At 37.5% G+C, this 12,242-nt stretch overlaps 1 long non-coding RNA gene across 1 annotated transcript; it reads right to left on the bottom strand.

The window, feature by feature from the left end:
- Positions 1-9,465: 9,465 nt before the first annotated feature.
- LOC107803214 (uncharacterized) lies at positions 9,466-11,815 on the bottom strand. Its single transcript, XR_001651980.2, has 3 exons — positions 10,681-11,815; positions 10,086-10,612; positions 9,466-10,010 (listed from the first exon to the last, which is right to left on the bottom strand). It is a non-coding gene; the product is annotated as an uncharacterized LOC107803214 (long non-coding RNA).
- Positions 11,816-12,242: the final 427 nt, after the last annotated feature.

Here is a 12,242-nt window from a genome sequence, read left to right as displayed (position 1 = left end):
AGCAAAGAAAAAATTTCTTTCAATTCTTAGTATGCAGGGTACACGATCGAAAGCGCATAAAAACATGTGCCATGGCTAGAGTGGGCTATGTGGGCATGGTTCATATGACCGTTTAGACCTTACAATGGATCCTAACCACCAAGCCTTAGCTTTTAGTATACAAACTTTTCTTTATCCCTCTCTAAAGACCTTAATCCGAGGGTAATGGCCCCAGTATTCGAGGTCGAACTCGTGAGGGATTGGATACTGTTGACTTGAAGCGAACGATCGATGACTCCGGTTTGAAATCGATTTTCAAATCGAAGTTAGCATATTTTATTATTGCCTCGTTAAAAACCTTACCGAAAAACCCACTTGGGGACAAAACCGGTTCAAGGAAAAAAGAGCGCAACTCGTGGTTTCAGACCTAATAGCCATATCCATCCTTGGCCGTTTACCTGCATATGTTAGTCCGATTTATAACATGATTAAAGAGCAATTGAGTTTGTACCTTAGCAGTAGTACCACTTTAAGTGTGTCACATTCCAGTTGTTAGGTAGTTGTACACCGTTTCCCGTTTCGAGTTTGTACGAGTCTTTGCCGGTTATTCCGATAACTTGATATAGTTCGGTCCCTGTTTCCCCTCGTTCGGGTTCCAGGTGTGTAAAGTTACTTTCCGTAACACCAAGTCCCCGACTTGGAAGTGTCGGAGGCTGGGTCTTTGGTTATAATACCTTTCTATTCGTTGTTTATGGGCGGCCAACCAGACCAGGGCGACCTTCCGCCTTTCATCCAATAGTTCCAGGTTCCAGGCGAGGATACCTTTTTTCGGCCTCGCCTAGAGTTCTGCTGACATAGTAAATAGAAAATTGCGTACCTTCCTCCTCCTGGACTTAGACTCCACTTACCGCCACCTCGAAACGCCAAGTAAAGGTATAATTGTTCGTCTGCCTTCAGAGTGTGCAGCAGGGGCAGACTCAATAGGTACCGTTTGAGTTCTTCCAAAGCTTGCTGGCATTCTAGGGTCCAGGAAAAGTTATTCTTATTCTTTAACAGCGAGAAGAATCGATGGCTTTTGTCTGAGGATCTCAATATGAACCGACCCAGGGTCTATACGCCAGTTAGCCTCTGAACGGCCTTGACGTTAACCACCACGATGATATCCTCTATGGCTTTGATTTAATCCGGGTTGATCTCGGTCCCTCGGTTGGATACCATGAACCCAAGAAATTTTTCCGATCCGACCCCGAATGCGTACTTCTCTGGGTTCAGCTTCATATTTTATTTCTTCAATATGTCGAAGGTCTCTTGCAAATGTTTCAAATGGTCCTCTGCTCGCAGGGACTTGACTAACATGTCGTCAATATAAACTTCCATTGATTTTCCTATCTGTTCTTTTATTAGGCGTGATAGGTGGCACCGACATTCTTTAATCCGAATGGCATTACATTATAACAGTAGGTGCCAAATTTAATGATGAAAGAAGTCTTTTCCTGATCGTCCAGGTTCATCCAAATTTGATTGTACTCAGAATAGGCATCAAGAAAGCTGAGTATCTCATGCCCGACCGTCGCGTCGATCGTCCGATTGATGTTAGGCAAAGGAAAAAAATCCTTGGGGCATGCCTTGTTTAGATCTTTGTAATCTACACACATTCTTAGCTTATTCCCTCTTTTAGGCACTACCACTATGGTAGCTAACCAGTTCGGGTACTTAACTTCCCGAATGGACCCTATTTTAAGGAGTTTGGATACCTCGTCCTTGATGAATGCATGCTTGACCTCGGACTGCGGTCTCCGGGATTACCTCATCGACTGCGAACATTTCTTCCTTTCTGGTCGGCTACGTGTTTCTTGATGTCGAAACTGCGGGCACTGGGATTACCTCATCGATTGCGAATATTTCCTTTGCGGACAGCTGCTCTCTGTAGACAATCTTAACTCATCCCGGCGTAGGGAACTTCAACGCCTGGTGCAAGGTCGAGGGTACCGCCCTCATGTTGTGAACCCACAGCCTTCCGAATAAGGCGTTGTACCTCATGTCCCCTTCGATCACGTAGAACTTTGTCTCTTGGATCGTCCCGACGGTGTTTACCGGCAGAGTTATCTCCCCTTTAGTGGTTTCACATGCCATGTTGAATCCGTTCAACACCCGGACTGCCGGCACTATTTGGTCCTGCAACCCCAATTGCTCTACGACCCTCGATCAGATGATGTTGGCTGAGCTGCCTGGATCAATCAACACACATTTAACTCGAGATTTATTGATAAGTATGGATATTACCAGCACATCATTATGAGGTTGTACGATGCCCTCAGAATCCTCATCGCTGAACGAAATGGTCCCCTCCGGGACATAATCTCAAGTGCGTTTTTACCTTGTGATAGATACTTTGGTGCACTTTATCATTGGCCCTTGAGGGACATCGGCCCCTATAATGGTCATGTTGATGACGTGTTGAGGCTCCTCTTGTCTGGCCTATTTGTTGGCGTCCCTGTTCCTGAAGTAGTTTTTGGCTCGATCACTCAGAAATTCTCGGAGGTGCCCGTTATTGAACAACCACGCAACTTCTTCTCTCAACTGTCGGCAATCCTCGCTCCTGTGGCTATGAGTGCCATGATACTTACACATCAATTTAGGATCTCATTGGGTAGGGTCAGACTGTAATGGTCGAGGCCACTTGGCTTTCTTGATGCGCCCGATGGCTGATACGATGCCGGCAGTGTCAACATTGAAGTTATAATCTGATAATCTTGGTGCTTCCCTACCCTTGAGTGGCCTGTCGAAACTATTTTTGCTCATCAGACCTCGGCTATCGGGCCCTCGATCGCCTATTTTTGCGTTCCTTGTGAGCTGATGCCCAAACCCATTTCCCCTTCGGTTCACGCTATATAGTTGGTACCGATCCCGGGCCGGCCTTAGCTTATGATCAACGACTCTCTTAGACCTGTCGTCGGCCCTGATGGGGTAAACAGACCCAGAAGGGGCTTCGAGTTGGTCGTCCTCGACTCTGATCTTGGACTGATACCTGTTGTGGATGTCGGCCCAAGTTACCGTCAGTACTCTACCAAATTTTGTTTTAGCTGCTGTGAAGCCAAGGAGTTTCGGGGGTTAAGTCCTTGAGTAAACGCCTAAACGGACCAATCATCTGCCACCGGAGGCAGGTCCATCCGTTCCATCTAGAACCTCGACACGAACTCCGTGAGCATCTCGTTGTCTCTTTGTTTAACCTTGAAAAGGTCCAATATTCTGGTCTCGACCTTGATGGCCCCGACATGGGCTTTCACGAAAGCATCCGTAAGCATAGCAAACGAGTCAATGAAATTTGGGAGTAAGTTAAGATACCATATCATTGCTCCTTTGGACAAAGTTTTCCCAAACTTCTTCAGTAACACCGACTCGATTTCATCATCTTCCAAGCCGTTCCCATTTTTTGCGCATGTATAGGAGGTCACATGCTCATTTGGATACGTGGCTCCATTGTATTTTGGGATATCGGGCATACGAAACCTCTTTGGGATCGGTTTCGGTGCCGCGCTCGGAGGAAAAGGCTTCTGGATAAACTTCTTAAAATCCGGCCCTTTCAATATTGGGGGTGCTCCCAGGATTTGATCGACCTGGAATTGTATGTTTTCACCTTTTTGTTATTAGCCTCAATTTTCTTTTCACCTGACTCCACCCACCTCGTTAATGCTTCGAGAATTCTCATTATTTCGGGATTAACCCCATACTCAGCTTCACCCTATCTCTCGGTAATTTGCTCATTTCTTCGGATGTTTTCCCCCGGGCTGTTTGGGCTCAACTCAGCCGGGGGTGTGGTTTTGATTCTGTAGCTGCGCTATCTCCGCCTGTTGAGCACACAACATTTCAAAGATTAACCGTAGGCTTACCCCATTGCCTTCGCTTTCGGGCACTTCTCGAGCTGTTGGTCGGGGTCCCCCGCGAACGTTGTTTTCGGGATCAGTTGGCAGGTTGACATCGATGGCCACCTGTGAGTTAGCATCGACCGAATCGACAACTGGGACTCCGTTGGGATCAACAGGAGGTACCTCATTGCTAGGCCCCAGATTGTTATTTTCGCCATGATGGCCAGACTCAACGTCAGCGTTCAAGTGGGCAGACTGAGAATTTGATATTTTTAAACTGACCTGAAATTAAGACTTTAAAGAAAGAACAAGTGTAAAATAGAGTGCGTTATGGAGATTTGTATCAAACCACCACTATTATCCTTAGCCCCACGGTGGGCGCCAAACTGTTTACCCTTAAAACGGATAACAATTAAATTTGTACGTGATTTTAAGGATATGCGGATTGATTTAAAATAAATAATCAAGAATGTTAGATAAACGAATTGAAGACGAAATGAATAATCAAACCAGCTGTAATATTACGGCCCAGATCGGACTTAAGTTGCACAGTAATTTTGTCCTCGATCAGACCCTTGGTTCGAAGCCAATTGTGAATGAAGAACAAACAATAAAGTAAGAACTTTGCAATAGCTAGAGAGCAGAAAAAAATAAATTTGTATTGCCTTGGTTTGCGTGTTACAATGTGTGTTATCAAAGAAAAACCTCCCCTTTATATAGTAGGGGAGTTTCATTCCTTGTACATGTCTAAAAAGGTAAAAACATCCTTTCTCGTTAATTACTGATCCGTAACGGACATCGGGCGATATCCGCGCCGTGATATCCGGTTAGGTACAGATATCACGGACCTCTATTAGTCGTGCGTAAATGTTTGCCATATTTCTCGAGGTCTTAGAGCTCGTTTCAGTTCCAGGGAGCGTTGCTTTATCACGCCCGACGATAAGCACATTGTTCACCTTTTATGGGTCTCGGTACGAAAGACTCCCAACCTCGATTTGAGTCTCGCGTGTTCGTACCCTTCTTCCATCTTCTTCGCCAGAAAATCGGGGAATGCATTGTCCCCGATTTTATCCGTATAGAGGAACAACCAAACAACCAATAAGCTAACATAAACTTTGGATAAGACCCTTGACAAGGATTGCATATAATTGAAATCTTTCAACAATGAGACTGGATATGTGAATTGACTAGGCCTAAAGTGCCTTATTAAGCCAACTTTGGCTAAACATTAAAATTATTAAAAATACAAGTAAATTCAAATTTTAGAGTTAGTTGTCTAAGAATGAGTTTATATAAACTTATTATATGCATATATTTTAACTTTTTATAGATATAGTTTAAATCGAAATAATGGATTCACTTGCCATTGATACAAGCCGCTTAATCATATATACGTAAGAATGGATAAATTCTAGAAACAACCACCTAACATAACTTGATCTTGCCTATATATATGTAGCTGGATTAGTGACCTAATAATCAGCAAATTTTAGGAACTACCAATATATGGATAAGTGTTACACTTGTCATAAAATGAGATGAGATTATGGGTATATACTAATTTTAAAAGAGAGATTAAATATACTAAATTTCATCTTCACAAATGATTGGAAGTTTGGAACAGAGTTTGGCGATTGTTTGATACAAAATACAATATATAATCCACCTCCCGACCACTTTGCTCATGTCTTATGTACACTTAAACAGTTTCAACTTTCTCTCACCTAATTGTTATAAATATTGTTCTCTTTTGGTAGTTAGCATGTAAAATATGCTCATTAATTCTAGAGTATAAATGTTTAAGCTTAACTAAGGTTGAGAGCAATTTCTAAGTAGCTTCAAGATTTTGTCTTTTCTGAAATAATAATAGAGTAAAAGGAGATTTCGAAGTCTACGTATTTATTCTCCATTTGTCGTTATCCTTGTGGAAAGAAGACTGTGAAAACATTGATAATCATCTGTTTTTTGATGTTCTGGAATTGGCATAATTTATTAATCATATATATTCCATACATTGGATCATCTCATGAAATCCAACAAAATCTTCTTTTGGTTTGTCTTTTGTCTTCTTCTTTTTTCTGCGAATTTTCTCCTAGTTTTTCGACTTGGACTTGGTTTAAACTTCTAAATTGTTCTCTTCTGGACATCTTCACATAGTTTGTTGGATTCAAAGATTGCTTACTTCATCATGAACTAATTATGGAGGGATTATACGCATATTGTGATGCCAAAAGTAAAGGATTAATAAAATTATATATTGGTATTACTATTATACATATTCTTATTCAATATTGTATCTTGTATATAATACATAAATTTCACTACAAATCATGCAGGTATTAGTTATGTGAAATTTCATATTTGAATCTAGATATAGTATTAATAATGTAAAATCGTATTATAGTAATGCAAACGTTTTATCAGAAACCACATATTGCATTAGTAATTATAATTTTATGCTAGAATTAGTTTCTCTTAAACATTAATCAAGGGCGAAGCTACAACCTATCAAGGGTCAAAAAATTACATTGTGTATATAGGTAAAATATTAGGTTTTAGAGATATATAACATATATTGAGCACCTTTTATTGCATAATAATTTTTTATTTCTTTCAAGTTTGAATACCCTTGGAGAAATTCCCGACTTCGCCAATAACAGTATTGATAAGAGCATTGACCTCTTCGCTGTATCTTTTCTTTCCGGTTCCCTCCACAAGGATATACATAATGGGCCTCCTAGACTCAAAAAAAGGGGCAAGTGCACATATAGCCATTTTTATGGATGCTATTTAGAGATTAGTCAATACTTATTTTGTCTTGAAATTTTAAACTAAAAATATTAATTTTAATATAATTAAGAATATTTTTGTCCTAAAAATTTGAACTAAAAAACTAAAATTTAGGACGCACCGACTAATTCCTAAATAACAGCCCATTAAAGTGGCTACTTGATGTCATTTCTACCTCAAAGATGCAGTTTATCCCAAGTGTTTAGTACAATCGGCCCAAAATACAATTATGGAGCAATGATGGTTGCTGTCAGAAGCTTCTGGTGTCACGTCCCTCCCTTCATTGGCCCAAACACGTTTGGTTTTCAGTAAGATTTTCTAAAATATTTGTAAACAACTGTCCAAATGCCCATCGTTGATCTTTATATAATGTTAGCAAAACACTTTTAAATACACAAACTAGGTACCAACGTTTAGAAAAGTTGGACTTGGTACTAATAGTAGCCGTCCCAAAACTCAACCCATATTTTCAATATCATCTAATCTCCGTAGTCACAAGTCCAAAACAAAAAACAATATTAAAAAAAAATAAAAAATCAACTGCTCCAATTTTATCTCTATCGATAGAATTCTAATATCAGAATAGTGGATATAGTCATGATTCAATAGGTTAGGTCCACTTTTATTCTCGTTATGGACATTCTTCGTAAGCCCGAACTCTCGAGACGACTCGCCAAGTGAGCGATCGAATTCAGCTAATATGATATTACTTATTAACCACACACTGCCTCAAATCGCACCTTTGGATATCAATTGGACGCTTTGGGTTTACGCTTCGCTGTATGATCAGAATATACACCGTGAAGCGATTTGGCCCAACTGTTTGGGCTTACAAGAACACGAGCATAGAGATGAGCCCTTCCCTCTGTTAGGAAATCTACTAGAGATTATTTAATTCCTTCTTGCTAATTTCCTTTGGTTATACATATTACTAAACTTCCTCTTAATTCACAATCTAATAATTAATAAAATTGCACTTAATAATGATTTACATTTCAGTAAAGTGCATTTTCACTAACTAGAGTACCTACAAGAACATCTATGAAAATAATTTCTTAAAATTGTAAGGATCTTTTAGGTACTAATATAAAATTTTATCAGTAATTTTTGTATTATTTGATTTGTGAACTATTGCTTATTCAAATGGGTTTCTTGGTAAATTAATTACTGTAGGTAAAATGAGTTCGATTACTCGAAAGTACAAAACATCAAACAAGAGAAGTTTATCTCTCTATATCCAATATAATTGAAGAGGTTAGGGTTAAGATTGGTCACTTTACTTATGTACTATGCCTGATCAGTTTAAATCTGTTTATCTTTAGCCATAAACTTTAAACGGATTTAATGATGTTAACATTTGGAGAATTTCAAAGCAATTGAAATGTACTTTTGAAAAGCTTAATGTTAATCTTTAATGCTCTGCACCAGCCTCCTCCTCCTTATTCTTTCCCTAAATCTGAATGAAAACTTCAGTTGAGGATTTAATACTTTAATATTCTTAATCTTCTTTATGATTAATCTAATTACAACTTAGAACGCACCACAGGTTTCTACTTCATCGTCGTCATCATCCTAATTATTTTATTTTACTTTATTTTTTACAGGTCTAGAGAATCCTCCAGCTTCATGACCTGAGTGAGAGAGACAGGCTTGGACTCTATATATAGTTTTAAAAAAAAAACTAACAAGTCTTACAAGAAAAGGAAATAGAAAAAGGAGAGAGAAGAAAACGTTGAATAGACAAAAAGGATATCTTATTTAACCTAGTCAACATAATTCTTTTGAATTCAGATCCTCAATTTAATGCGCACAATCTTTCTTTTTGTCTCACTTGAACGTTGTATTATCAAATGATAGACTGACGTCTGAAAGTGACGACCATGTGCTTTGTCGGCCTTCTTAATCTACTTAGACTTTAATCGCTTCTTTTTCTTGCTTAAATTACGTAGAAATAAGTTTAACATATTCTTGAGCCATTTTTTTTCACCAAAAGATTAATAAGCTTACTTCATAATTCGATCACAGGTAGGTCATCCATGTTACAGTAGGTGTTGGGCAACCAGCTTGCACCAATTCAGGCCCAAAACAGCACACTTGAGTTGGTCAGACTATTTATTTTGTACTTAGCCTTTTGTACTAGTTAGCCATTCTTTGTTAGAACAGTATACATTACTAAAAATTCGCTATTTTTCGACTATCAAAATAGTCGGAAAGTAGTCGGAAAAGTACCTATTTCGACTACTTTCCGACTGATTTAGAGTAGTTGGAAAAAGGTAGGTCGGAAAATATTTTCCGACTACAGTAGTCGAAAATTGCCGGAAATTTCCGACTAACCTAGTGATCGATTCTTTTTCTGTAGTCGGAAAGGTTTTTTCGCCAAAAATTAGAAAAGGGAGTTATTTTCCGACTAAAGTAGTCGGAATTTTTTTTTTTTTTTAAAAAAAAAATATTTTCGACTACTATAGTCGGAATATTATATAAATAATAATTAGTTATTAGTTATTTTTTTTATATTTTCCGATTACATTAGTCGGAAAATGCATTATTCGGGGCTCATTTTATGATTAATGTAGTCGAAAAATCATTATGCTGAGCACATTTTTCGACTATAGTAGTCGAAAAACTGGGTTGATTTTTGATAGGATACTGCCATTTTATTAGCACGTCACCTGTCAAATGACCAATACTATAAACAACCAATTTAACAAACCAATTCCAACTAAACAACCAACTCAACCAACCAATTTCAACTACACAATCAATTCCAACTAAACAACCTAATAATCAAACCAACCAATTTCAACTTCAACAAACAAACATTCAAATCCCATAATATCAAAACAAAATATTAGTTAAAGTTTAAATATTCAATATCAAGTCTAAGTAGCTAATACACATCGACACTAATATAATAAAATCTAAACATATATATACCACATAATCCAAATCTACCATGAAGTCTAAATATAAAATCTAAACATCCAAGAATAGTAATCAACCATAAATCACTACTACACATCAGATTTAGTCTCTTCATCATCATAAGAGTGGGGCATGTATTTTTTTAACGTATTTATCCATTCTAGCAATGTGAGCTTCAGCTGTTTCACATCGTTTCGACAACAACTCAATTTGTTTTTGCGTTGCTTCCATTTCTTCCTAATTTTGCACAGTAGGAGCTTCCGAAACTAAGGGTGATGGATGAAAAGAGGAAGGTCGTTGTATTCCAAGCCCGTAAACTCTTCCTTTGGATACACCACCTGCTACATCTGTCCATATTGAAGTCATATCATCAGGTGATGGTTGGATTGGGGTACCATCATCAGAAGTAGGCTGCGTCTGACACCATTCATCCAAGCTTCTTTGATATCCATCCTGAAATAAAAGCAATAAGGATTATATAAATAAATTAATATCAAAGTGAAAATAGTCTTAAAGTTATGATCTTACATATTGTTCCGATGCACGTGTCTCAACCTATCCTTCTCTTGAACCGTCTTTCTTCTTTTTCTTATGTGTCTCCGCAAAGAGCTCAACATGAGACACTGGTCCCCTTTTTAAATTTTCTTGCAAAATTAATAGGATATATAATTTGAAAAAAAGTTCAATTCTGTTTATCCACACATCTTCTCTTATCCACACATCTTCTCTTATCTAACCAGGCTTCTCCCTCTTTTCTCGAGCTTCATACAATGAACTTGAAATCATTTTTTTTGCTTTCTTCACGAAGACATCTTTTATTTTATTGTCATATCATTGTTCCCACACATACTTAGTTTGTAAAATAATTAATTTAAGTAGAGTAAAATTAGGTATTTGATATATAATTTAAAAATAAAGTTTATATGTACCCAAAACTGATTCCATATTGCATCTCTGATATGATATGGACTTTCTTTCCATATACTCCAAGCATCATCGTAAGTACCTTAATAGACTCTGTAACCATATGCGCGACAGTAAATGGAGGAAAAAACCTGCAGTAAAATTAACATATGTAAAATGTATATTCAACAGAATAAAAATAAACGTAAGGATTTCTTACCCATCATGCTCATTCGGAACAATAATCAGCCTATTATGTGCATCATATTGTGGAGTCTCTCTATCACTTCGACCCCGAGAAGCTGCTGGTGTAGCACTACCAATGGATGATGATGTTGGTGTGCCAGAGACTCCAATATTTAACCTAGATATGCTAGGTGTGCTTGATGACTGAGATACAACTGGAGTCGATGAAGTACGCAGTGCTGAAGAGCTACCTTGTTGACTAATATGAAAATCGGGAGAAGAATTTACATTTGGTATGGGAATAAAATTAAGGTTAGAGCCAGAGTTCGTGCCAACTGAAGACACATAAATATGGACAGGAACAGGTAGGGGCATAAAAATATAGATGGGAACGAAGTCGACTGAGGAGGAAAAGTAGAAGGAGGCCCCATAAGTGGAGGAGGAGAGTGACCTGTAGTTGGAGATTTTAATTGAGTTCCCTTACCCTTACGTCGTCGATGATCGCTACCCCCAGATGCCATCTACGTAATATAAGCATAGTAAAAAACATAAATCAAATCTTCAACATATTAGATGTATAAGAAATAATAAAAAAACATAAAAATTATATGATTAGGAAAAAACATAAAAACATAAAGAGATAAAATATTCAACATATTAGAAGATTAAGAAAATAAAAATCCTAAAGGAATAATAAAAACATAAAGTAATTCCTCAACAAATTAGATGATTAAGGAAAAATATAAAAACAAAAGAAATAATAAAAATATAAAGTAATTTTCAACAAATTAGATGATTAAGGAATAACATAAAACCTAACGAAATTATAAAAACATAAAGTAATTCTTCAACATATTAGATAATTAAGGAAAAATATAAAATCTAAAGAGATAATAAAAACCCAACAAGTCAATCATCTTCACTTGATTCATATTCATTATTAGATTCTTCTTCATCGCTTGTTCTATTTTCATCAAGAAATTCTTCTCCATCGCTTGTTTCATTTTCACCGGGTAATTCTTCCTCATCGTTTGTTTCATATTCATTGGCTAAGTCTTCCTCCTCATTTTTCTTGGATGTTCCTTCCCCATCATCATTTAAATTTGATTTAAGGACAAAAATATCAAATTCTTCATAGATGCCTTCGCTATGGTGCAATTCACCTGCTAATTCATCATCTACCAATACTTAAACACTTGAAATGTCATTCTGGTACGCTACATTCAAAACATCCTCGAATTCCACTCTACCACGAGTTTTATTTTAATAACCACCCTCCATCTGGACTTATTCTTGCACAAAGGATAAGGAGCGTAATACACTTGTTTTACATTTTGTGCAATGATAAATGGATCATAGAATGAATAATCCCTCGTGTGCTTAATTTAAACTATTTTATACTGAGGGTGCACCTTCGTACCTCTATTTGGTGTTGGATCATACCACTTGCACCGAAAGAGTACCAACTTTTTCTTTGGCCAACCAACATTATACTCGAGTTCTAAAATCTCTTGAACCACACCATAATAATCAACATCCCCCTCACCTTTCACCCACACCCCACTATTACTGGTTTTCTTGCCCTTAGACCATTCT

The sequence above is a fragment of the Nicotiana tabacum genome, chromosome 19 (assembly GCF_000715075.1).
Source record: "Nicotiana tabacum cultivar K326 chromosome 19, ASM71507v2, whole genome shotgun sequence".
Lineage (NCBI taxonomy): Eukaryota > Viridiplantae > Streptophyta > Magnoliopsida > Solanales > Solanaceae > Nicotiana > Nicotiana tabacum.
Note: the sequence above shows the minus strand (reverse complement) of the source record. Positions and strands in the feature narration are given on the sequence as shown.